At 37.7% G+C, this 25,394-nt stretch overlaps 1 protein-coding gene across 1 annotated transcript in view; it reads left to right on the top strand.

The window, feature by feature from the left end:
* The window catches only part of LOC118742341 (rho GTPase-activating protein conundrum), a 194,057-nt gene that overhangs the window by 8,087 nt on the left and 160,576 nt on the right, over positions 1-25,394 (top strand). The window lies entirely within an intron of this gene.

Raw genomic sequence — 25,394 nt, 5'->3', positions numbered from 1 at the left:
ACGAAAACAAGAAAACACATTGCAAAATTTATGCTCCTTTAGCTTTAATGAAAGGACTGAAGTTGTTTTGATGATTTCATTATTTCCTTTAAGTTTATTGGGAGCCTTGAGAATTTTACCCTGAAATCATTTGACGCTGAAAGCTTGCTGGTGTATTTGTTTTTAACCGAATTCACAAAAAGGAGAAGGTTATCAATTCGTCGGAATATTTTTTATTATTTCTTTTTATTTTTACTATAATTATTATTTTTTATTTTTACTATAATTCTTTTTTTAAAGGAAAGGTTTTACCTGGTCCCATTCTAATTTGGTTTAAATCCGATCATTGGATCATGAATAGATTAACGATAATCTTAAATTTTTATATGAGGATTGAAGTCGGTTTTGTTTTTTGCTTACAAATCACTTGTTTATGTAAGCACTTGTTGAAAATTCAGTCTCACATAGAAATGTAAAAGTAAGGCCCCTATTATGAGTTGCATTCGATCTTCGTCTGTGGTCGAAAGTGCTGATCGAACGAATTTTCATTTGGTACTATGACGCTCATTCGATGAAAAATAGCGCTTGTTCACAATAATATATCGTCACTAGACACGAATAAAGGTGTGAGCTCAAAAGTTGACCGCGAAAAAGGCGCATAAAAAAAACTTCAGCGAAGAAAGACTCTTAACATAGTTGACGGCGAAGAAAGACGCGTTAAAATATTTGACGGCGAAGAAGAGCGAAGAAGGACGCGTAAACTTATTTTCGCGGTCAACTATGTTTGCGGTTGTAATAGTAGTATGTACATTCCGTAAAGAGTTTTTGGCGAATAATGCTGAAGTGACAGTCCTCTTGGTCAAGTATAAATCCATGATTACGCGTCTTTCTTCGCCGTCAACTAGGTTAGGCGTCTTTATTCGCCGAAGTTTTTATTAAGCACCTTTTTTCGTAAAAATTTTTTTTATGCGTCTTTTTTCGCCGTCGAAACACCAGCGCGCCTTTATTCGTCTCTAGTGACGATATTTTTCACCGCTGAGGAGCTTTGTTTACAAATCGAGTAATCGAGTCGAAATAGTGTGCTTATACATATATACATATGTAAATTTGTGCAAATTAAAATGAAATAAAAAAGAAAGTGAGTTTATAAAAACATGGTAAAAAAAATTTAATTAGTACAGCAGAGTTCTGGTTGAACGATTCGTCAGAGGATGAGAGCTTAGAAAACTGGCCAGGAGCAGAAAACGTTTAATAGAGTTTAAGTGTAGTCTTTCGAATATATTTTGAAATACGATATGTTTAAGACATTTTGTGATCCAAATCTATTTAAAATATATTAAAACTATAAAGAGCTCTATGATTTTGTTCTGAGAGATCGTGCCAACAGCGTATTACATACATACATTTTTCAAAATTTTCTAACACTTCGCTACACCATCGAAAGCAAAATTCTGTGCGACGAAAATTTCTACACGGTTGCTCATAATACGAATTTCACTTTCGATAACCAGCGAAGATCGAAAATCGAATGCAACTCATAATAAGGGCCTAAAAGTCACCAGTATTCTTAATGCAATCTTGCCAACAGCAGTGTTTTCTGCATACACTTGCGTCCAAAACTCTCTTGGCTCCCTTCGTAGTACTTAATATTCAAAGTGCTGTCTGCACTGATGTCCAGAAGGTTTTCAAAAGCTTAATTTGTCATTTCAGTAGGTTTAAATACTTGTCGGGTCACATGAAAACGGGTTTGTTATCCAGCTGAAGACATCCTCAGATTCAATGTTGGGAAAATATTCGACAATGCTTTTTTCTAAACCTTCCAAGTTAACGCTGGTAATGCGAGTTAACGCTAACAAAATAACTTTTACAGCCAATTTCATGAAAGCAATTTAAATGAAAAATGATTTTAATTTTTTGAATTTTATATGGAAATTGACAGAAAGTAGAAAATCATTTTCCATTTAAATTGCAGGTGAAACCGGCTGTTATCAGTTTTCTTAGCGTTAACTTCGAAGTTACATACGTTTTTCTGATTTACTTTGTTTATTTATGGGGTTTCCACCAGAGATGTATTTTAATTTCCCAGACCTCTGTTATCTTTGCAGCGTCATCCAATACGGGTTTTAAATCTAGTGACGGCATCTTCCTAGTCGCCGTCCGTCGGTACGGATCATGCAGTGACTTCTCGTGGCGTTTTCTGCCCCTTGCATCATTCTAGAAATCGCTCCTTTCGTTTTTCCAACCACTGTAAATATGCGCACACTTGCTCCATTTTAAAACCCTTGTTCTGAACAAATTTGTCGATAGCTTTAAAAATTTCGTCGGTAGTGGTGAGACTTCTCAAGTACTTCGCTCATCAAAAGTTCTTCTTCGATTTGTATTGCGAATGGGTACCTCACTAACACGAGAAGACTGCCTCTAAAATCGTGTTGATTCGCTCCTTCACAGTGTGATTGCGAAGTCCAAAGAATAAGTAATATACACACGTGCGCGAAGCTGCTGCGCTTGTTACGAGAACAGCAAAAAATCCGAAAATTAATCTGAAAACGGGAAGAAAAGTGGATGAAACGCTGATTAGGTCTACAAAAGTACCGAATGTGGTTGTGAAAGGGTACCTTTTTGGCTATTTTTCTGAAAATTTTCTGATTTAATTTTACGTTGACAAAACGTACTGGGGAACTACGCTTAAGAGCGAAATATGTGTATGGGGTTTGACGAGCCGCTGAAGGTAACTTTCATAAAAATCAAAATTGTTTGATTTTTTGGCCGCCATGTTGAAGTTTGATCAAACCGCTTGCGTTGTGTATGGAAAGTCTAAAGAATTTGCCCGCACTGCTAGTATAATGTAGCCACTTTGGGAAAGCCTGGTCTAATATATATGTAGGTATGTAAAATATCAAGTATTCATTTTCGAATTTCATTTATTTGCTTTTTACTCATACCTACATAGCCATACATTTACCAACGAATGTAAATACCAGCAACAACTAAATAGGTAGTTTATTATTGATTGTCGCAATTATGTACAAGTATGTGGATATATACATATGTATGTATGTTTATGTCTCGGGTCCGGGTGTTTGGTCCGCAAAGCGGAGGCTTGGGCTCTGTAGCCACTAAACATTAAATATTGGCGACAACGATATCAGAAATGTGTTTTGCATATAAATAAAGACTATTGGAATTTGAAGCTACCCAATTTGCCAAACGATTTCGAATCGAAGTCGATTACGACTAATTCTCGTGAGCAATTTGTTTCGACAGCGGATGAAAAGCACGGTTCGCCGGCGCACTGTGCTACAGTGTTTCACCTCCATATAGATTCTATGTTATAGGATGTGGGCACAAATATAATTATGGTTTGCAAATACTTTACTTCTAAACCACACGTAGCGGATTTTTCACCTGATTAAAAAGTTAAATTTTACTTGAATTCGGGGGATTAGGAGATTGAACTGAATATGAATCACATTATAGGAGTCAGGCGAATGAGGTTTAAGGTTTTAGCTTGAAATTATTTTGAAGATGATTTTTACCGGTTTACAAAGTCGAATTACAAAAATTATGAATATGAATTATTGAAATATGTGTGTCAAGCGAAAGAATGGGTTTAAAACCCCTCAGTCCCTCTGGATCCCCACCTGCCATATACAGATACATTATAAAGTTTAAAAACATACACTAAGAAAAAAGTAACATGATTTTTTCAGCCAGCCATTTTTGGTTTCTCCATGTTGGCGACTTAAAATTTTTGAACAGAAAAAGTAGTTTTTACTGTATCTGTAGCAGAGTGTGAAGAGATGCTTCCGACTGTTCGCTAGCTTTCAGCAGGGTTCGAATGCCATTAGACGGAGCATGCCATTTTTGATTACTATTTTTTGTTTCCTTAATTGCGAGAGAACATCTGTGACTTGGAGAACTAAACGATTTCAAACGAAAAGGTCTCCAAAAATAAATCTGTTTAAAATAAACAAAAGGTCCTTTAACGCCAAATCATATGTGTTGTAGGTCGAAAAACAAGAAGATAGTTTATTTTTTCTCTATATAAATAAAATGCGAACATAAAAATAATACTTCTTATTAAAAAATTATTTTATGCATTTGCGAAAAACGCTTTAGTGCAGAAAGTCCGTAAACCATGCAGGTTTCTATTTTCTAAAGGTAGAATACCGTACTATTACTTCAACAGTGTCAAAAAAAAAAAAAACATTGAGCTAAGTATGCAGAAATTACCGCTACCTTCTCGTCTATTAGTAATAATAGATTGGCGCTTACACAATATGTTAGTGTTTGGCGGAGCTTCTCCTCCGATTTGTGGCGTGCGCCTTGACGTTGTCACTGTTTTACGCCGACTCCGAATGGCGATTGCATTTTTATGAGAAGCTGTTTTTCATAGCTTGCCTGCCGAGGCGCGACCGCTGTTAGAAAAAAACGGGCTTGAACCCAGGCCCTACGCACTGTTAACCACTACCCCACAGTGGCCGCTGTTTCTTCTTCTACGTTGTGTAAATATTCCACAGATATTAGTGTATCACTAGAACAAAATATGTATTAATTTTTACTATGGGGGTACATGTACATTCAAGACTTTAAAGCCGTTTTTCTCGAGTTTTGCTTTCTTGAGTTATGACACTATTGAAGTAAATGAGCGATATACATATGTATATTTTTTACCATTCAATTAAGCGTTGCCATTTTGGAAATATATTATATATATATATTTTTAATACTCGATTCGATGAGAAAAAGCGCAATCGAATCGATTTCGAGGCGTGCTTGATTGGAACTCGTCCTAGTTTTGTGGCAAAATGGGTATTTGCTCATTTATGTATGTATTCAATTTGCATACCTTCTTTTTTCCTCTTTGGTCCAAATATGCAAATCCATACAAACATATTTACTTAATATGCATCTCCATTTAAAAACTTACGTGTTTCCTGAAAAATAAGATTTTCTGAGTTGTGAAATTTTTGGTAAATGAGCGCCATATGTTTGTTTATTATTAGTAGACTGCGGATGTTTATGCACAAAACGAAGCTTAAAAATATGTACTACATAACTATAAACAAAATATATACAAATTTAAACATTTTGCTTATAATCCCCATGTCCATGGGATGGTTAGCTTCTACAGAAATCGTTATGCGGGTCTCCGAACCTGGCGGCCATGTGGCCAATAGTCCAGGGTCGCGTTAGTATTCCTGTTAGAAGTCTAACGTTTGGCTTTGAAATCCTTAATAGACATCTTGTTCTTCGTCCATCGAGCCGTGGCCAGAGTGAGCGCGATACCATGCGGGCGTGCAGATTTTCCCACCTATAGTAAATCTCTATACCTCTGAAGACAGAAATCGCAGGGGGGTTTCACGATCTAGATCGCTTCCCCGAGCCCCATCCCTGATCCCTTTCAAGCACATTCGCCCGCTACCTCATTTCCTGGGACACCACAAAGCCTCGGGACCCAGTAAATATTGATTATATGTTGTTGTAGAGCTTGTAGGGATCTTCGGCATCCTTCCTTACTCATATCGAGTTAGTAGTTGCCGACCCTAAGGCTTTGATAGCCGCCTGACTGTCAACAACGAAGGCAAGTTTAGATGAAGCTAGGTCAATCATGCTCACCAACCTTACCGCCATGTGGATTGCATATATCTCTGCCTGATAAACACTGCAGTGATCTGGGAGTGTATAGGAATCTCTCAGATACTACGTTTACGCGTAGGCTAATTCACGAATTCCACAACCCTACTGTTGCGATTCTCGCTAGTGCGTTGCTACTTTTCCAAAGCTCTTTATTTCATGATTCCCGAACTATGCATAAACGGGACCACTTTTGAATTTATGAAATGAAGAATTCCTGAATTCTGTCACATAATCGTAGTAAGAGATAACTTCGCTTATAGTTAAGTGGCACATATTTATAGGCTTCGATTGCATAAACATCCGCAGCCTAAATATTAGGCTCATTTTATTGCAACCGACTGACAGAAGAATACTGGGTACGATAAGGAAATAAATACATGCGAAACCACAACACAATCTCGGCTTTTATCCAAGTTGAGCCAGGCCGGTTTAATATATGCCATAGAGTTCCAGTATCCTTATTTATTTAATTCGTAGATAAACATATGTATTCTATTTAATTTTTTTTTTTTGAAATTTGCCATTTTTCGACATTTCACCAGTTATTTTTTTCTCAAAAACTGGACGTGCTAGAAAAATTGCTAAATGCACTTCAAGTTAGCGTCAAAAAAATTATAAGATGAGGTCGAACGCGTTTTTGAGATAAAATACGATCAAATTTTGTTGAACCGTGTAATTTATGAAGTTTTTGTTAAATGTTCATATTGTTGTCTTAATATAGAAAAAGCTGCTCAATTTATTTAGGTATTTACGGATTAGCTACCCGATAGCTTCTGGATAATTCTAGCAATGCATGTTTTAAAACATTCTTACAATAATGTTAGTAATTTCAGTGTTGGTCAGAAAGTCATATTTTGTTTCTTTTAGAAAATGAAGTAAAAGGCGTTTTTTTGGCAAATTATATGAATTCATCTGTTAGATCGATTTATTTTTCGACGATTTCTTCCTGCATCAATTATTTTTATTTCGTTTCAAATCTATTCAAAAATTAATTTTGTTATTTCGATCTGGCATCACTATTGTGCGCAAATATGTAGTACATATTTGAATCTTCAAGCTCTACTGATAGGAGCCAAAATGTGCATGTATGTACATTAAAAATAACGTGTAAAATTCTTTAATAAAAAATTATTACACATTTACATTTACAAAAAACGTATACATATAACATGCCAACATACATACATATAATACATATATGTATATACATACATATGTACATACATAAATAGTATTAGTGTAAATAAAACATCTACAAAAGAAACGTAAACATACTACTGTATAGTGTGCTATGCAAGATTATTGGAATCAACCAGAAATAACAACCGCCACGACTGTATACAACCAAATATGTATTCATATGTACATACATACATACAAAAGAAAATAGAAGGGCACATAAAGAGTGAATAAAGAAAAAGAAAAAGTGTGGCTTGCTTATGGTCAAAAGTGCAGCGGCTAATGTTGTCTCAGGAGGGAGAGACGGTAAACAATTTAAAGGTGAACGCGAAACGGTTGCAAATGTGGCAAACTTTTAGTTGCGCGCGCACTGCTAAGTTGCCTCAACCTGAGCCAGTCTTATAATAGCCATTTCAAGATCGAATGATTGATTGATGGACATACACATGGCCTAACAAGTTGACTGACGAATCGAATGATTAGCCGCCTCATTCAGCGGACACACAATTGGGGGATTCACAACGGTGTCGTAAGCGTCGTATTGTTGCATGGCGTAAACTTTAAAAGCTTAAATAAATGTTTAGAGAACTTAAAACCACAATTAACTATTTTTTAACACTGTGAAAATTCATAATATGACTGTGATAGTACTTTGCGAACCCTCTTAATATATTTTTTAGGCGTTTAAAGTTTACGACATACAACAATACGACACTTACGACACGGTTGTGAATACCCCAAATGTAGTCATAGCTGATACTTAAGCCACTATTCCTAAAACAACTGCATACCTATGTGAATATGTATGCACATGTGTTCATATAAATGTACCTCCATATATGTATGTATATTCGTATGTAACTTTACATACAAATTTATTTATACGTACAGCACGATAAAAGCATATTGATTGGCATAAATTTACATGTATGTATGTTAATGCGGGCCAATTTGTACGGGAGATTTTTTCGACTATGCGCGTATAGCACAGAAGGATTCTACATACGTGTAATTCTAAGCAAATTTGCCAAAGAAACCAATGACCTAAAATAAATTTCTTAGCATTTTTCTATATTGTCGTAAAGAGGTGCTTAAATAAAAACATCCTATAAGAGTTTTTTGGTATGAGGAATCCATTTCTGCACTTTTCTTTTTCTTAAAACTTCCACCAGAGGCGCCACATATTTTCGCAATTTAGTAAATTGATTTTAAGCGCATGGTTTCTTCGGTAAATCCGATTAGAATTACACGAAGAATCCTCGATCAAAAAGAAATTGACCCGCCCTAATGTATGTATGTGTGTCATTGCATTGTTGTTCTCTACTCCGAGTGTAATGTGCATACTAATCTAAATACATATAAATAAAATTTGCAACTATTTTAAGAACTCGAAAACCACAGAAAGTAAGGCTGGCGACAACTGTGAAATAAATAAACAATAACCAAATCAAAAAATCTAGTGAACTTCTTTTGCTGCACTTTCTAAGAAAGGCAAAACTCGAGAGTGGTCACTTCTGACGAAAACATTTTTGAATGTGGCGAGGTCGGGGTGTGTGAAAATTTTCTTTAAAGAATGCCACAATGTACTGCTTGATCGGAGTTCCACTACAAAGTCCGATTCTGATTTGTTTTTAGGATTCTCAGCAAGAAATTCTGATGGTATTCGAACGGTGCTGCCATAAACCAACTCGGCAGGTGGTGCACACCGATCTTGCTTGTAGACGGTCCGCAAGCCAAGGAGAATTGTCGGCAATGAGTCCGTCCAGCGTTCCGAGTCGATGCAAAGTAGAGCACATTTCAGTGTCCGGTGCCACCTTTCCACGATGCCGTTAGATTGTGGGTGGTAAGGCGTTGTCGTCAAGTGTTAAATCCCGAGTGACTTTGTTAATTCAGCGAAAAGTGTGGAAGTGAACTGTATATCTTGATCTGAGGTAATTACTGTAGGCACTCCATATCTCGCAATCCAATTAGTAGTCAAAGCTTTAGCAATAGTTGGTGCGGTCATGTCTGCCATCGGTATTGCCTCGGGCCACCTCGTGTACCGATCGATAATAGTTAAGCAGTACCGACATCCGCAGTGGAGTGGAAATGGCCTGACTACGTCAACGTTGATGTGATCAAACCGCGAGTCACACGATTCATAGCGCTGAAGTGGATAGAACGTGTGCTGATTAGTCTTCGCCTTTTGGCACTACATGGCAAGTAAGTGCAGTTGTGCTTCTATAGCACGCGGTATAAATCGACGGTAGAAATTGATTGTGGCCAAAAAACGCTTGAGTTCATTGACCGTATTTGGCCTTTTACAGCGATGGATTGCCTCCACGCGTTGTGGCCTTTATCCGAGACAATGTGCCCAAAAAATATAATTTCAGACTTACCAAACACCGACTTGTATACATTTATTCGCAAATTATGCAGTTGTAGTCGTTCAAAAAGCTGACGCAGATGCGACAAATGCTCGCTTGAAGACGAAGAGGCTACACAAATGTCATCCATGTATAGAACAACGAAATCCAATCCGCGTAGAACCTCATGAATGAGCCTCTGGAAGGTTTTAGCAGCATTTCTTAGCCCAAAGGTCGTGTAGACAAACTTAAACAGCCCGAATGGTGGTCAGCAGAATTCACCGGAACCTGATGAAAGGCCTTTTGAAGGTCGACTTTCGAGAATATCTTTTTACCATTTAAGCTGCTTGTAAAGTCCTGAAGATAGGTATGGGATACCTATCCGGGATCGTTATCGCGTTCAATGGTCTATAGTCCCCACAAGGGCGCCATGAGCCGTCCGCCTTTTTCACCATGTGGAGCGGTGTCGAGGTTGTAATTAATTTGTTTGTTCCCCTGCACTCACTCGGTAAAGATGTGGAGCCCTAGCGCTCCTCCGGCTCTGTTGCCGGCCAACGCTCGCTCTTGCATGGAGCCCTAGCGCTCCCTCGGTGCTGCCGTATTAGGCAGTGCTGCTGCAATTGCTGGCGCTTAACTTCACGCGGAGCACTGGTGCTCCACCGGCTCTGTTGCCGGCCAACGCTGGTAGCCAGCAATTACCCAAATATAAAATTAAAACAAGACTTGACAGTTCGATTTGAGGGTACGCGGAATAATGCCGCTAATTTTATTTTCACTAAAAGACTTAAAGTTAGCTGCTTTCGCCGATACAACAGGGTTGCATCAATATCGTAAATTTATATTTGTAATCTTTTACCTTAGGCGAATTCATATAAGGTGATTTGTAGGGTTGCAACATGTATGCTTGATCGCATTACAGCGGACTAGCCCAGTTACTTCTCGGCAAACGGCATATACCCAGTTTCAATAAACTGTCAAATTCCGCTCTGGCGGCTGCCAATTTATCTGGCGGAAGGCGTCGGGGCCGCGCGAAGACTGGCGGACCACGAGTTTCAATATGGTGCACCACTGCTAACTTAGCTAGACTTCCAAGTTGAGCCAGCTACGTTAAACAAGCAAACTCTTTCAATAACGTGCTGTAGACGCAAGAGGTGCCAAACGTTTTAATGGTCAGTGCGCTGTCTTGTACAATTCTTCCTATAGCTGTCAGCGAAGTTGAGTTGTCAATTAAACGTTTGCTCCTTAAGTCGACCAACAAATCGAAATTCGCTATAAAGTCAGCTCCTATTATACCAGATGTGACATCAGCGATCAAAAAAGTCCACAAGAATTCGCGCCTGAGACCCAAGTCGACTTTCAGAAGCGCTTCACCGTAGACTTTAATAGGCGTACCGCTAGCAGCGAATAGTTTCATTACTGTTTTTTGAGCTTTTTGGAATCACGGAGACGTCTGCGCCAGTATCAATAAAAAAATTGAGGCTAGACAATGTGTCGGAGAGTTTAAGGTGGTGTATGACTGCAGAAGCTTGCTCGCTAGCCCGCACTGCAGCTTCCGCCAAGTGGCGTCATTGGTGAGACTGCTGAGTGTTGTAGTTGCAAGGGCTTTTGCACTTGCGGCATTGGGCATTACCGGCCACCAATCTCATCTCATTGAAGAGTTGGATGGGCTTGAGATCCCCTAAGGGCATGTCGGACAAGACACGTTGCACGCGTCTCTGCTGGCTATCCGCAAAATGGGAAATAAGTTTACTCTTAATATAGTCGTATCGTTTTTGTGCTGGTGTGGCGTCGAAAATTGCGCTTAATTCATCTAATTTGTTTGGTAGTACCTGTGCCATAACGAGGTTGTATTTTCTACCATCATTTGAAACTCCCGTAGCCGTAAACCAGAATTCTAGGGACAAAAAATTCGACTCTATGTTTGTGTTGCTCATGTTCGGTGGATTTATTCGTGGGGCCATAGTTGCGTCTACGTGCAATTCGGGCAGATGTGTCCCGATTTGTTGAGATGGTGGCGCAATTGGCAGCTGACCGGTATTCAACGTCTGCGATGGTGCTTATTTACTAAGCTCGGAGTCATCTCCTTGGAACGGCATCTCTAGGATTCGGCAGAATTACCTTTCCAGTTCGGGGTCACGATTGGATGACTTCTCGTTTGTTATTTTATAAAAAAATGCTCAAAAAAGGTTTTTAAATAATGATTTTTATTAAATTGTGAAAAACGCGTCTTTTCTTGGTTTGACGTAAAAAGGAAGAGAGAGAAAACCAGGACAAAAATATAGTAAGGTAGAACCGCTGAGAGTCACTTTTAAAATTCTTGACGTTTCCAAACAATTTAATTTTTAAATTTACTCACAAACTCACACACACATTTTCATTTTCTATCTCAAGCAACAACAATTTCGAACGATTTAAATTTTTTATTTTCACTTTTATACAGGCTAACCTAATATTCACGCACGCCGCCAATTTATTGTCAAAAATTTCTCATGCACATGCAACTTGTATGAGATCAACCGAAATTGAACGGCGTGCGTATGAAGCTAACTCAATTTCCAATTTTTGTTCTGCGCGTGACATTTTGATTTGACGTTTCGCTCAATGAAATCAAATGCAAACGCATGCAAGTCAATTTCGGGTGACGCAAAAAAACAAATTCGACGGCATGCGTACCAAAACGCAAGCCGCGAATATTAGGTTAGCCTGATATGATTTTAAAATGTTGGCAAACTTAAAAAAAAAATCATGGCCGACAAATTGAGAGAACGGTTCTACCTTGCTATGTTTTTATCATGGAGAAAACGGCTGTTAGTGTGGTTTACTACTATAAAACAAAAAGGTATGTAAGGGTTGCTTGCATTCAAGAAAAGTACGTGGCGTAAGCGTTGCCACATTTCTATATGGGGTATAATAATAATAACAGATTGGTATTTACACAATGTGTTAGGCACGGTGCATATTAGAGCGATACGATATGCGATACGATACGCGATATGATACGAAAGCGACATCGACATGTTGAGTACATGGGAATTGGTAGGAAGCGATGAAAACTGTACACACCTGCACGACAGCGACACTGCTGCGAGATAATATCGCTTGCGTATCGGCCGTGCAACACGGTTTGCTATCACATCGCATATGGTATCGCGTGTCGTTTCGATCTAATGTACACTGCGCGCATGTCGATGTCGCTTTTATATCGTATGGCATGCCGTATCGCTCTAATGTGCACCGTGCCTTAGACTTTGGTCGAGCTTATCCTCCGATTTGTGGTGTACGCCTTGATGTTGTCATACAAAGGGGAGGGATCTACAGTTTTACGCTGACTTCGAACGGCGATTGTATTTTTTATGAGAAGCTGATTTTCATGGCTGAATACACTCGGAGGTTTGCCATTGCCTACCGAGGAGCGAAAAAACCTTTTTATACCCGAGCGCACTTGTGCACAAGGGTATATTAATTTTGTTCACATAACGGTTGTTTGTAACAGCCAAAACGAATCGAGATAGATATAGACAAATGTATACATAAATGCTCAGAATGAATAGAGAAGTCGATTAAGCCATGTCTGTCTGTCCGCCCGTCTGTCCGTCCGTCCGTGTACACGATAACTCGAGGAAAAATTGAGATATCTCAACGAAATTTGGTATGTAGGTTTCCATTTATCCAAGGTAGGTTGGTATTGAAAATGGGCGAAATCTGACTGCAACCACGCCCACTTCCCACATAACGGTAATTGCCAGAAATAAGAAAACTGTGATATTTTAGTAACTACTGACAATAATTCACTCAAAATTCATATTTACAAAATTTTCAGAAGAAAAATAAGAATATTATAAATTTTTGGAAAACCGCTGCACCAATTTCTTCCGAACAGGCACAGTTATTGGCCTTGGTACAATGTACCAAATGGCCGAAAATTTGTTAAATCGGACAAGAATCACGCCCACATCCCATATAACGGTAATTTAGAGAAATACAAAATCTTCGATAAATCGGTAAATATTAAGGCTAATTTATTCAAAATTGATGGATGCAACAATTCTTTACCAGGAAATACATTTATGGTAAAATTTTGGAAAATGGGCGTGGCACCGCCCACTTATGATCACATATATGAATATCGGTAACCGTTCTACCAAACTCGGTATGGTTATTGTGCTTGCCACATAAAAGCAAAACGTTGAAAATTATTGAAATCGGACTAAAATTACGGCCGCTTTTCATATAACGGTAAATTTCAGAAATGCTTGAAACTTCAATATTTCGAAATTTAAGGACGCTAATTTACTCAAAATTGATACACCCCGGCTTACCATGTAGCGGTAGCCTTCGGAAAGGTGAAAAACATATATTTAATACTTGCGCCGGGTATTTAATGTTCGGCTCCGGGGTATTTGATGTTGGTCGGAAACTGCGACTAAACCCAGGCCCTGTGGAATGGTAACGCACACTGCTAACCACTACACCACAGCGGCTGCCATATGGGGTATGGGGTTTCATAAAATTATACGAAGGAAGAAAAATCTTAACCCTAGATGGCACTTGTTCGTCGAATTGACGACGCGAATATTTATTTTCTTTTTTTTATTATATTAGCTCTCAAATATTTTTTTGTAGTATGAGTCGTTGCTAACAGCGCTCTTACACGATATGTATTTGTATATCGTCGTTTAAAGTACAAAACCGCGTATTAACAAATGCAAAAAAAGACACTCATATTTCAAAATGGTTCTCTTTTTTATAAAGCAATCGTATTTCTGGCCAAGAGCTTGTGTGAGCAAATCCAATTTTTGGCAGCCAATGTCAGTTACGAGGTTTTGCAGAATGACGATGCGCTGTTTTGTACTTTAAACGACGATATGCAAATGCCACATTTTTTTTATCTACTCGTATTTACCATATATTAGAACGTACATATGCAAATACATATCGTGCAGCCAATTTTTCACAGAGCAAGAACGAGTGCGAATCGACCTCGTTAAGACGTCGGTCTGGTAAAGTCGTTTGGGTGAACTCGAAACGAAGTCCTTTTTTTGTATGCAAACCGCAATGTCGTGCCGACTTCGTTTTTAACCGACTTCCAAAAAAGGAGGAGGTTATCAGTTCGTCGGAATATTTTTTGTATTTTTTTTTTTTTATGTATGTTACCGCATAACTTTGGACCACGTCAACCGATTTCGGTTTTTGCATCGGAAAGGTAGTGTTTCAGAGGTGGTCCCATACTAATCTGGTTGAGATCCGATCAGTGGATCATGAGATATATATATATATATATATTTTTTATATGGGAGTTGAAGTCGGTTTTTTTTTGCTAAAAATTACTTGTTTCTCATCAAATCGAAATCGTTACGACGTCGGTCTGGTGAAGTCGTTTGGGTGAACTCGAACTGACGTCGAAATGAAGTCGTTTTTTTAGATAGGGGGTATCGGTCTTCTTTTTTCCACTGCTTAAAACTGCTTTATATATCGATGGCTGAGTGGAAGATCGACCTATCTCGGCAGCCAGTTCGAAAACGCTCTATCTCAAAAAACTTCTCAAGAACGCCCTGTTTCAGAATTTAATTGAAAAACACCCTATCTCAAAATTCGGTTCAAAAACGCCCTATCTCACTTCAAAATGTATTGAAAATATGCTGATATAGGGCGTTTTTGAATCGGCAGCTGAGATAGGGCGTTTTTGAAACGAAGTCTGAAATAGGGCGTTCTTGAAAAGTTTTTTGAGATAGAGCGTTTTCGAACGGGCTGCCGAGATAGGTCGATCTTCCACTCAGCCATCGATATTTTCTTTTAATTCAGAGTGAAAAGTTTGAAATTTTTAGGAATCCTTGCTGATTTGTTTTTTGTTTTTTTAATATTGCACACAATTTGAAATTGGATTTGTATAGTTTTTGTTAAAGATTTTGACCATCCTTTTGCAGCTCGCTAGTATATCGGTTTTGCGGTTCGCCGGCGGGTCGTTTTTGCGGCCCGCTCCCGATTTCTCCTAGTGTTTCCACTAGATTTCGTCAGTCAACAGTCAAAGGTATCTTAACTTGACTGAAAAAAAGTTATAACATTGACAAATACATAGTTTGGGAAGAGCCTGCCTGAAACTATACAAAAAAGCAAAATAAGCAATAAGGTTGTATAGAATTGACAACAACAACCACGCTGTCGAGTTTAAATAGCGGCAAATCAGCAGCACTTGATAGTAGTTGGTTGAATAAGGAAAATGAATTAGCAACAAGAGTTTACGGGATGTACATAGCTCAGTGGTTAACGCTTCTGACTTTGGACATCGAATTCGCAGGTTCGATCCCTGCTGAAGTCTAGAAAAAAGAAGTCTGATGAAGAGATGTAGTGATCTCCGAAATAACTGCTATAACTTCTACCGCTTAGACTTTGTTGCTTTTTCTATTTGTCCTAATAAATAATCGTGGTACAATGCTCAATAAAAAAAAAATAAAAAAAAATAAAAAAAATAAAAAATAAAAAATTTAAAAAAAAGTTTATTTCATTTTTAAGTTAATAGCAAAATTTAAACAAAAACTGAAAAGAATCGACTTATACACACAATAAATAAAGCATTAATAAAACGCACAAAAAACACCGAATTTAGTTTTACGTCGGAAGCACTGTAGAATAAATCAAAATAGGCGTCGTCGAATCGACGAACATGGGCATTGGCGTATAAATTGGAATACATATCTACACACTAGAGATGGGTAACTCAGCGCTGAGCGGGGCTGTTGAGCTGACTCCCAGCAGAGTGTCGCACTCTCAGACTCACTTCTAAAAAAAAATATGACTCAGTAACTCAATAAATATTCGCCACATAGTCGGTACTCAGAGTAAAGAATGAAAATAAAGTCGAGAAAATTGCGAAAAATTTAATAGTTGTGAAGATTTACAATTCGTTCAAGTTATTCAGCGCACCAGCTCTGCAGCGTATACCAACTAATTTCCTCTTAACAGCTCTGCAGTGCAAACCAACTCCACATCGCTCATCAGATCTGCAGCACATACCAACTCTATTCCTTTTAAAAGCTTGACAGTGCAAACCAGCTCTGCAATGCTCATCAGCTCAAAAGCACATATCAACTCTATTGCTTTTAACAGCTCTATAGTGCAAACCAGCTCTACAACACATATCAACCCTGTTCCTTGTAACAGGTCTACAATGCAAACCATGATTCAATAATACAAGATTAGATAATTATTGACAGCTGTGGTTTGACACTCCTTTACAAAAGGTTGCATTTACGAAGGACAGAGAAAGGGCAAGAATGCAATCCCTTGTTGCGAAAATGGTAGTAGAAAAGTACGCAAAGTAGGCAATTAGTAGTGAAATTCCTTTTGTAAATTCTAATGTATTTGCAGGAAATCTGGCGTTTTAAACGAAATGTTGAACGTAATATTGATATATTCTACGTGAATTACGTAATTTATATGCTATTTAGCCGTATAAAAACTGCAAAATGACTCAAAATTAAAATACGACTACTATGAGATTGATGTAAACATCCAATGCTTATGTTTTCATCAGTTAAATATGCTTCATATGCATATACAAATAAACATATTGCACAAAAGCTTATACTTTTATTTCACACCAAAGCTACACTGTTTCCATGTAAATTTGCAAAGAAGCAACACGGTGCCACTGCTAAGGGAGTGTTGCGAGAGAGACAACTGTCAGTTTATCGAACCTTGTATTATTGAATCATGAGTGCAAACCAGCTCTACAGCGCTCATCAGCTGAATAGTGCTAACAACAGCGCTAACCAACTCTAGGCTGTGTTGCCTCGACAGCAACGTGTCATAGCTCAATTTTGCCACCCCACTGAGCTGACTCATTAAAAGGAGCTTGAGTTATTGAGTTAACTCGCTAAATTTCAATGAGTTACCCAGCCCTAATACATACAAGCAAATAATTAACAAAATGAAAGTAGTAACGAAATTTACAGGATGTGCTGTCGAGCATTTAAACTTTTTACGAGCCAAATACTTACAAAAAATACAAACCTTTGCAAAATCTGTGCACACTTGACATAGCCTTACCCATATACATATTTGCATATATGAATGTGTGTAGTTTATGCACATGTTTATACGAATGCCTTGGTGCTCGTATATTTATATGGTGTCAAATTAATTCTTATCGTATTCCAGTAATATACGCATTTGCGAAAGTATACTAATAAACAACTAATAACACAGTGTTAAAAAAAATAATTATTAGAATACACCCGAAACATAACATAGTGCAGGTTGCAGGTAGGGTTGAAGACACCATGAAAATAGGTTTATTATAACTGGTCCCTGACTACTTTTTTATCTGACCTTGAAAATTTTTAAATCGGACGTGAACTCGCTAAATATCGACAAGCTCGGTTTTTGTCCGATTTTCAAAATTTTCTAGGTTGTCTTAAAGTGGTCAAGCGTATTGTGTATGTAATTAAATTTGGTACAAATTTGTGGACTAGTTTTCGAGGTATACATACTTATTTGATATATGTATGTAAGTGGCGACCCCAATTTCCAAAAAGTTTAAGAAAATCCATTTTTTTTCTAAAAGAAAATTGTAAATACTAATTGTGAGTAAATAATTATTAAAGAATTCTTTAGGTCACTGCGTAAAAAATCTGAAAATGCAACATATATGTATGTATGTACTCACATGTACATACATATGTATGTACCTGCCTACTTTATAAAGTGACAGTGACACTTTTCTCATGACAAGTATTTTCCGTATTGTCAGTGAATTCGATGATTTGGAGAGTGTTTTGTTTCATAAAAATAATTATCACCACCGTTTCAATTCCATGAAAAATTCCACTGAAGAAGTAACCAAACCGTCGTTGTCCGGTTTTAAAATTATCGTTGACAAAATTGTCGCCAGTTATATGAAATGTATATGCAATAATTGCATTTGCATTTATTATATTTAGATATATTAAAATTATTGAAATATACTGAAATGTGCGCAATTACCATATAAACAAATTTTCAAAATTCTCATGTGAAAACTTTCCGATGGAGATACTTTGTTACCTGAGTGGACCTATTCAAAATTTGATTGAAAAACACCCTATCTCAGAATTTGGTTGAAGCAGGCTCTATCTTAGAATTCGGTTCGAAAACGCCCTATCTCAGCTGAAAGTACATTGAAAATGTGCTGACAATGGGCGCTTTTGAATCGACAGCTGAGATAGGGTGTTCTTCAGCCAAATTCGGAGTTAGGGAGTTTTTCCGTCAAATTCTGAAGTAGGGCATTCTTGAAAAGATTTCTGAGATAGGGTGTTTTCGAACTGGCCGCCGAGTTAGGTCGATCTTTCAGTTTTGTCGCTATTGTCGCGACAATTGTCAGCGCCGTTGTCACCGTCGCTTTGCAAAAATTGTCACAGTTGCCTACAGATGCCTTTAAAACAGAAAAAATTTCGCCGACGATTCTGGCTCTGACAGCAATTTAAATGGAAAATGATTTTTTTATTTTCTATCAATTTGCATATAAAATTCAAAAAATTAAAATCATTTTTCACTTAAATTCTTCTTCTTCTTTATTGGCGTTGTAACCGCCTAAGCGATTTTGGCCGAGTCCAAAACAGGAGGCCAGCCATTACTCTTCTGTGCTAACTGACGCCAATTTGGAAAAGCTAAGTCTTTCTCCACCTGGTCTTTCCAACGCAGAGGAGGCCTTCCTCTTCCTCTGTTCCCAGCATCGCGGCCCGCGTTGAAAATTTTCAGAGCAGGAGCGTTTCTGTCCACTCGAACGACATGGCCAAGCCAGCGGAACCGCTGAATTTTAATTGGCTGCACTTTGTCTATATCGTTGTAAAGCTCATACAGCTCATCGTTAAGTCGTCTGCGATATTCGCACTCACCGTAAATCTTTCGCAGAATCTTTCTCTCGAAAACTCAGATGCTTATATTGTCCATGCCTCCGTGCCATGCACCAGCACAGGCATAATGTAATGAGTGACTTATAGAGTGTGATATTTGTACGACGAGAGAGGACTTTACTTCTCAATTGTCTACTCAGCCCGAAGTAGCAGTTGTTGGCAAGAGTGATTCTCCCTTGGATTTCAAGGCTGATATTATTTTTGGTGTTAATTCTGGTTCCCAGATAAACGAAGTAGTCTACTTTTTCAAACTTGTGACTGTCAACAGTGACGTGGGTGCCAAGACGCGTATGCTCTGACAGTTTGTGTGATGACAGGAGATACTTCGTTTTGTTCTCGTTTATCACTAGACCCATTCGCTTTACTTCTCTATCGAATCCCGAGAAGGCAGATCAGACGTAGCATTATTTTTAACGATAATATCGATGTCGTCGGCATACGCCAGCAATTGTACGCTCTTGTAAAGTATTGTGCCTGAGCGGTTCAGTTCTGCGGCTTTTATTATTTTCTCCAATATTAGATTAACGAAATCACACGAAAGGGAGTCCCCTTGTTTGAAACCTCGGTTGGTATCAAACGACTCGGAGAGGTCCTTCCCTATTCTGACAGAGCTGGAGGTATTGCTCAGCGTCATTTTACACAGCCGTATTAGTTGCGCGGGGATACCACTCGGAGAGGTCCTTCCCTATTCTGACAGAGCTGGAGGTATTGCTCAGCGTCATTTTACACAGCCGTATTAGTTGCGCGGGGATACCAAATTCAGACATTGCGGCATAAAGGTAACTTCTCTTCGTGCTGTCGAAAGCGACTTTGAAATCACAAATAGGTGGTGCGTGTCGACCCTATTCTCGCGGGTCTCTTCCAAGATTTAGCGTATTGTGAATACCTGATCTATGGTGGATTTTCCGGGCCTAAAGCCACACTGATAATGTCCAATCAGTCCGTTGACGGTAAGCTTCAGTCTTTTGCACAATACGCTCGATAAGACCTTATAATCTATGCTTAGAAGGCTGATTCCGCGGTAGTTGGCGCGTATGGCGGGGTCGCCTTTCTTGTAGATTGGGCAGAGCACACTTACATTCCAGTCGTCGGGCATGCGTTCATCTGACCATATTCTGCATACCAGCTGATGCATGCACCTCATCAGCTCCTCGCTGCCGTACTTGAATAGCTCGGCTGGCAGGCCGTTAGCTGCGGCAGCTTTGTTGTTTTTCAGCCGGGCAATCGCTATTCGTACCTCGTCATAGTCAGGCGGTGGGACAGCTACTCCATCATCATCGACTGGGGACTCAGGTTCGTCTTCTCCACTACTTTCAGCGCTGCTACCATTCAGTAGGTTGTGAAAGCATTCCCTCCACAATTTAAGTACATTCTGAACATCGGTGAGTAGGTCGCCATTGTTGTTCTTACAGGAGGTCGCCCCGGTTTTGAAACCTTCCGTAAGTCGCCTCTGGAAGAATTTTCGGACGTTCTTCCTGTCAGTCAGCATCTCAAGCTCTTCGCGCTTACGTATTTCGGCCTCTCTCTTCTTATTGCGGCAAATACGTCTCGCTTCCTTCTTCAGTTCCCTATAACGGTCCCACATGGGTGGCGATCGCAGCATGGCCCTATAGGCGGCATCTTTTTTCTCTGCGGCTTCTTGACATTCCTCATCGTACCAGTTGTTCTTTCGGGCTCACTGAAATCCAACTACTTCTTCGGCGGCGGTACTTAATGATCGGGAAATGTGGTTACACTGGTCGAGTATGTCGGATTGTTGAAGAGTGCTCTCAGAGAGCAGGTGTGTGAGTCGAGTGGCGAATAAATTGGCCGTCAGTTCTGATTGCAGCTTTTCGACGTTAAGCTTTCCTCGCATTGCATTTTCACTTAAATTGCTTTCGTGAAATTGGCTGTGAAACATTCCGTAAAAATCATCGATTGGGGCACTTGGCACTTTTATTAAAAAAAATTTCTCAGGGCATATTTAGGAGAAAAATACTAATTTCAACAATTTTTATTATTGAAATAAGTAGGATTGATGCCCTTTTTCACTGATAAATTTACTTTTAGAACACTAGCCAGTATTTGATAACTCTTATTAAAATTTTTGCAATAAATGATGGTCAAAGTTGACGAAAATGGAAAGGAATGGGTTTTTCTAAGGTATGTCCGATGAAAACTCCAAACAATCAATTCAAATAATAGATTTATTGACATAATTTCTCAGATTTGAATATCGTCTTTCCAAAACATATGTACATACATGTTTAAAATCGCATAAAAAATAGTCAAGCTGTGTCTAGATATGTATGTGCATCAAGTACGAAAATAACGGTTTTTTTTAATGAAAAATTAGAGGGTTCAGGGACTATTGGAAACTAATTTCCATATTGTATTCGACGCTACTTGGAACCTGCACTATGTTATGTTTCGGATCTATTGTCACACCGTGTAAATAGAACAACAACTCTTAAGTGTGTAAACAAAATACTCTTAAAAATCTTGCTCCATATTGAGTTTATGATGATAATATTTATCAAGTTGTTCAGCTTGAAATTGGTCATATTATTGTTTACGAGTGTTTTCTGTGTTTTTTCATTCGCTACCTATCGCTGCGGTCATTCTTTCTTTTCTTCGAGATTAATCAATTTTAAACTGTTATCACGCAAATGCAAGTTGCAACATCTTATATTGCACGACTATTCTAAAGTAAACAAACAGACCCGATAAGTGTGAAAATCTTAACTCATATGCATGTGCGTGTGTATGAATGCATGGCCATTAGGGCGGTCTAAAAAAGTATATTTTGGTTTTTAAAAAATTATATATAGAACTGCCTCAAAGCTCATGAAGTTTTCCATTTATTTTATATGAAAAAAAAAACAAGTGGTATAGAATTCTTGAAAATCAATATTTTCTATTGGAAACCACTGTTTTTCTTTAGGAGACTTCCAATAATAATTCCCAATTGTATATTTTACCATTTTTAACCCTGAACGGGCAATCTTCGTCGATTCGACGAACACTGTTGCTTTTTTCCATTTTTCTCGCCATTGGACTAAAGAGCGAATTGCTCTAAAATACACAAAAGAGCTTAACTAAAAAGTAGCCCCTGTGTTTTCTTTTTTGTTAAGGTTCATCATTATTAAAAGTAGTTTGGCAATCTTGCATGCAACATTTTTCATACAAAAAATGGGCGATAAAAAGGACTTCGTCGATTCGACGAAGATTACCTTTAACGTATTTAAAATAACGTTACCCCTTAAGGGTTAATACTAACGATTTTTTAGGGGACCCCCATGGCATTTTTTGGCGGCTTTTGGGGGAAAACTTCATAGGTATTGAGGCAGTTTTAAATATCTTTTTTTTTAACCGACTTCCAAAAAAGGAGGAGGTTATCAGTTCGTCGGAATATTTTTTATTTTTTATTTTTATGTATGTTTGGACCACGTCAACCGATAATTCTTTTTGCATCGGAAAGGTAGTGTCTCAGAGGTGGTCCCATACTAATCTGGTTGAGATCCGATCAGTGGATCATGAGATATATATATATATATATTTTTTTTTATATGGGAGTTGAAGTCGGTTCTTTTTTGCTAAAAATTACTTGTTAAATATAGGTATTTTTATTTTCCATTTAGAAAAATTCTAGGGGGTGAGATCTCAACATTTTAAACTTTTCCCCCGCATGTATTTTTGGACAAAACTAATGGGCATGCATTTCAAATTAGTATACATATGAAATATTTTTGAGTCTATATGTATGGATGTACAGATATACCCTACAAGACATTGCTGAGCACTTTAAGCAAACATTCTAACACATTTACACTTTTGTTTTTGTAGTATGGCATAAATGAGTAGTTTGACTATTAGTACTGAGGATTTTCTGATGACAATATGGAGGGGAAAGTACTAAATTTTTTCCCATGACCTGAACGTAAATGTGGACTTTGATAAGCACTTTTGTAATTAGCGATAATCATTAGCGCACACAAGGGGTGGGTTTTGGGGTTCAAACCCCCCCTAAAGCTAATAACCTCAAATACAAATTGTATCTTAAAGCTAAGAATCCAGCTCTCAAGGAAATTATAAGAAATATTGATTATAATTTCTGTTGCTTGAAAAAGCGCTTTGCTTTTGCTGTAAATTTTCATGAGGAAATGAATATACGAGCATTTTTTCTTGAGAGCTGCAAACTGATTTAAGAAATTTTGGTAAAAAATTTCTTTTCCATTTCTCGTCCGTCGTTTTATATGAATTTTTCGTTTTTCTTGAGAGTTCAGTTAATTTTTTCGGTATTCGAAATATTAAAATAATTTAGAAATCGTCAAAAATCACCATTTTTATCGAAACCCAAAAACCAGAAATCGAAAAAAGGAACATAAAAGATCAAAAATTCATGGAATCAATAAATTTATTTTTACTGAGTCTTTTTTAATATTTTTTATTAGGTACTTTTGAAAGTTGAGCGCATCTTGAGTTTATAGAACTTTTTATTAAAAAAAGTTGTTTTTAAGGAAAGAACACAACCGACTTCAATTCTTATATTCAAATTTAGGGGTACCGTTAATTTCTTCATGATCCAATCATCGGATCTCTAAACCAAATTACGGGCCGAACCTTGAGGTACCATCTTTCTACAAAAAAATTATTATATAAACCGGTTCACGTGGTCCAACGTTACGTATTCCGGCGAATTGATAACCTCCCCTTTTATTAAAGTCGGTTAAAAGTGTTTGAGTTCTGTTAATCTTATATAAATAAAGTGTAGTTTATGAATTTTAAAACGCTTATTTATTTATTACATACTGTACATAAAACTTGCATAAATATATTTTAAAGAACGTATTATCTGAAGAAAATTTTCAGTATTTTCCGGTGATATATCTTCAAAAATATAAAACCACCCCTAAAATATATTCCTGGGTGCGCCCCTGGCGATAATGATAATATGAGCACTCATATGATACTCAGACGTCTTGCAGGGTATATATATGTATACACTCGATATACAGTGCCGGGCAAAACTGTAACGTGGTGTAACACTTTTTACTTCAGTCATAGCTATCTTTCCAAGTTCTAACGACTTTCATACTTTTGTTGTACGTTATTATTGGTACACCTGTACTTCCTCTCTCATAATGATTTGAAGTCAATCCAACAACAATAATAAAACCAGCAGACAAAAATGTAAATTAAGGCAGATGTTACAGTTTTGCACTCATATAACTTTAAGAACTTTTTAACAAATTTAACGAGAAAAAAGAACTACTAACACAATGTTCAGTACCCTTTTGCTTGTTTTAGTTCCTGGGTGCGATTTGGCATACCTTATTTTTATCTCTGTAAAACTTCTGGAGGTATGTCCTCCATATATCCTTAGTTTGCTTTCACAGCGTACTCGGTTTTACGGACTTTGATACTTATTAAGCTGTGCTTTTAGTTGATTTCGCAAATTCTCGATGAGATTCATGTACGCGGATTTTGGAGGTCATTTTAAATTAACAAATTTTTGCTTTTTTTTCTAGGCTTTGCGAACATGTTCAGTATGTTTTGAGTGATTTTTCAGCAGAAACTCTCATTTTTTCGACTACATCTTGCAAATTTTGTTGAAATATGAACAGATACTGTTCCTTACGCATAATGCGTACTAACGGACCAACAAAATTTTTTAAATACAACCCCAAACAATTACTGACCGACCACTGTGATTCACAGTTTGCCTTACATGATGCGCATGGGCTTAATTTGGGTATTTGATCCAATACCATGCCCGGCCATCTGATTGAAAGCAATTAATTGAGTCTTGTCAGACCAAATAACCTTCAATTGAAACTTAAAAATATGTTTTTTATTGCATTCTGAAAGGCCTAACATATCCCAATAGGCAACGGTCCGATTTTCGGGCGACACAGCAAAATGCTACCACTCTCGCACATTTTGGTCAAATTATCTTTTTTCTTCTTTTATGATGCCTTTGTGCCAATTTGGCAATTCGTTGCCTCGCTGTCCACTGATTTGCATTAAAGTTTAATACCTTAAGCGCTTCTGTAATAGTGGCTGCATCGCTACTTGCTGCTAAGTTCACAAGATATTGGACCGTAATATTTTTTGATAGACTTCCTTTGCCCTTGGGAACACTTTAGACTATATTTTTTATCAATATAAATATTTTCAAGTAGCAAACTCCACAATTTTTTGTCACTTTCCTGCGGTCCCGCCTTTCCACAGTAAATCTATTATTTACATTTATGGTTCCTGATTAACTACATTATTTACTGGTGATTACTTCTTCAATAAATTACAATACAGAAAAAAGTCATCTGACTTCCAACTAAGTAAAAAATAACTGTAAAATGCAAAACTGAGAGTGAGTGCA

This window comes from Rhagoletis pomonella, unplaced genomic scaffold, assembly GCF_013731165.1.
Source record: "Rhagoletis pomonella isolate Grant_MI unplaced genomic scaffold, Rhpom_1.0 Rhpom_scaffold_00007, whole genome shotgun sequence".
Classification (NCBI taxonomy): Eukaryota; Metazoa; Arthropoda; class Insecta; order Diptera; family Tephritidae; genus Rhagoletis; species Rhagoletis pomonella.
This window is presented reverse-complemented; position numbering and strand designations above follow the sequence as displayed.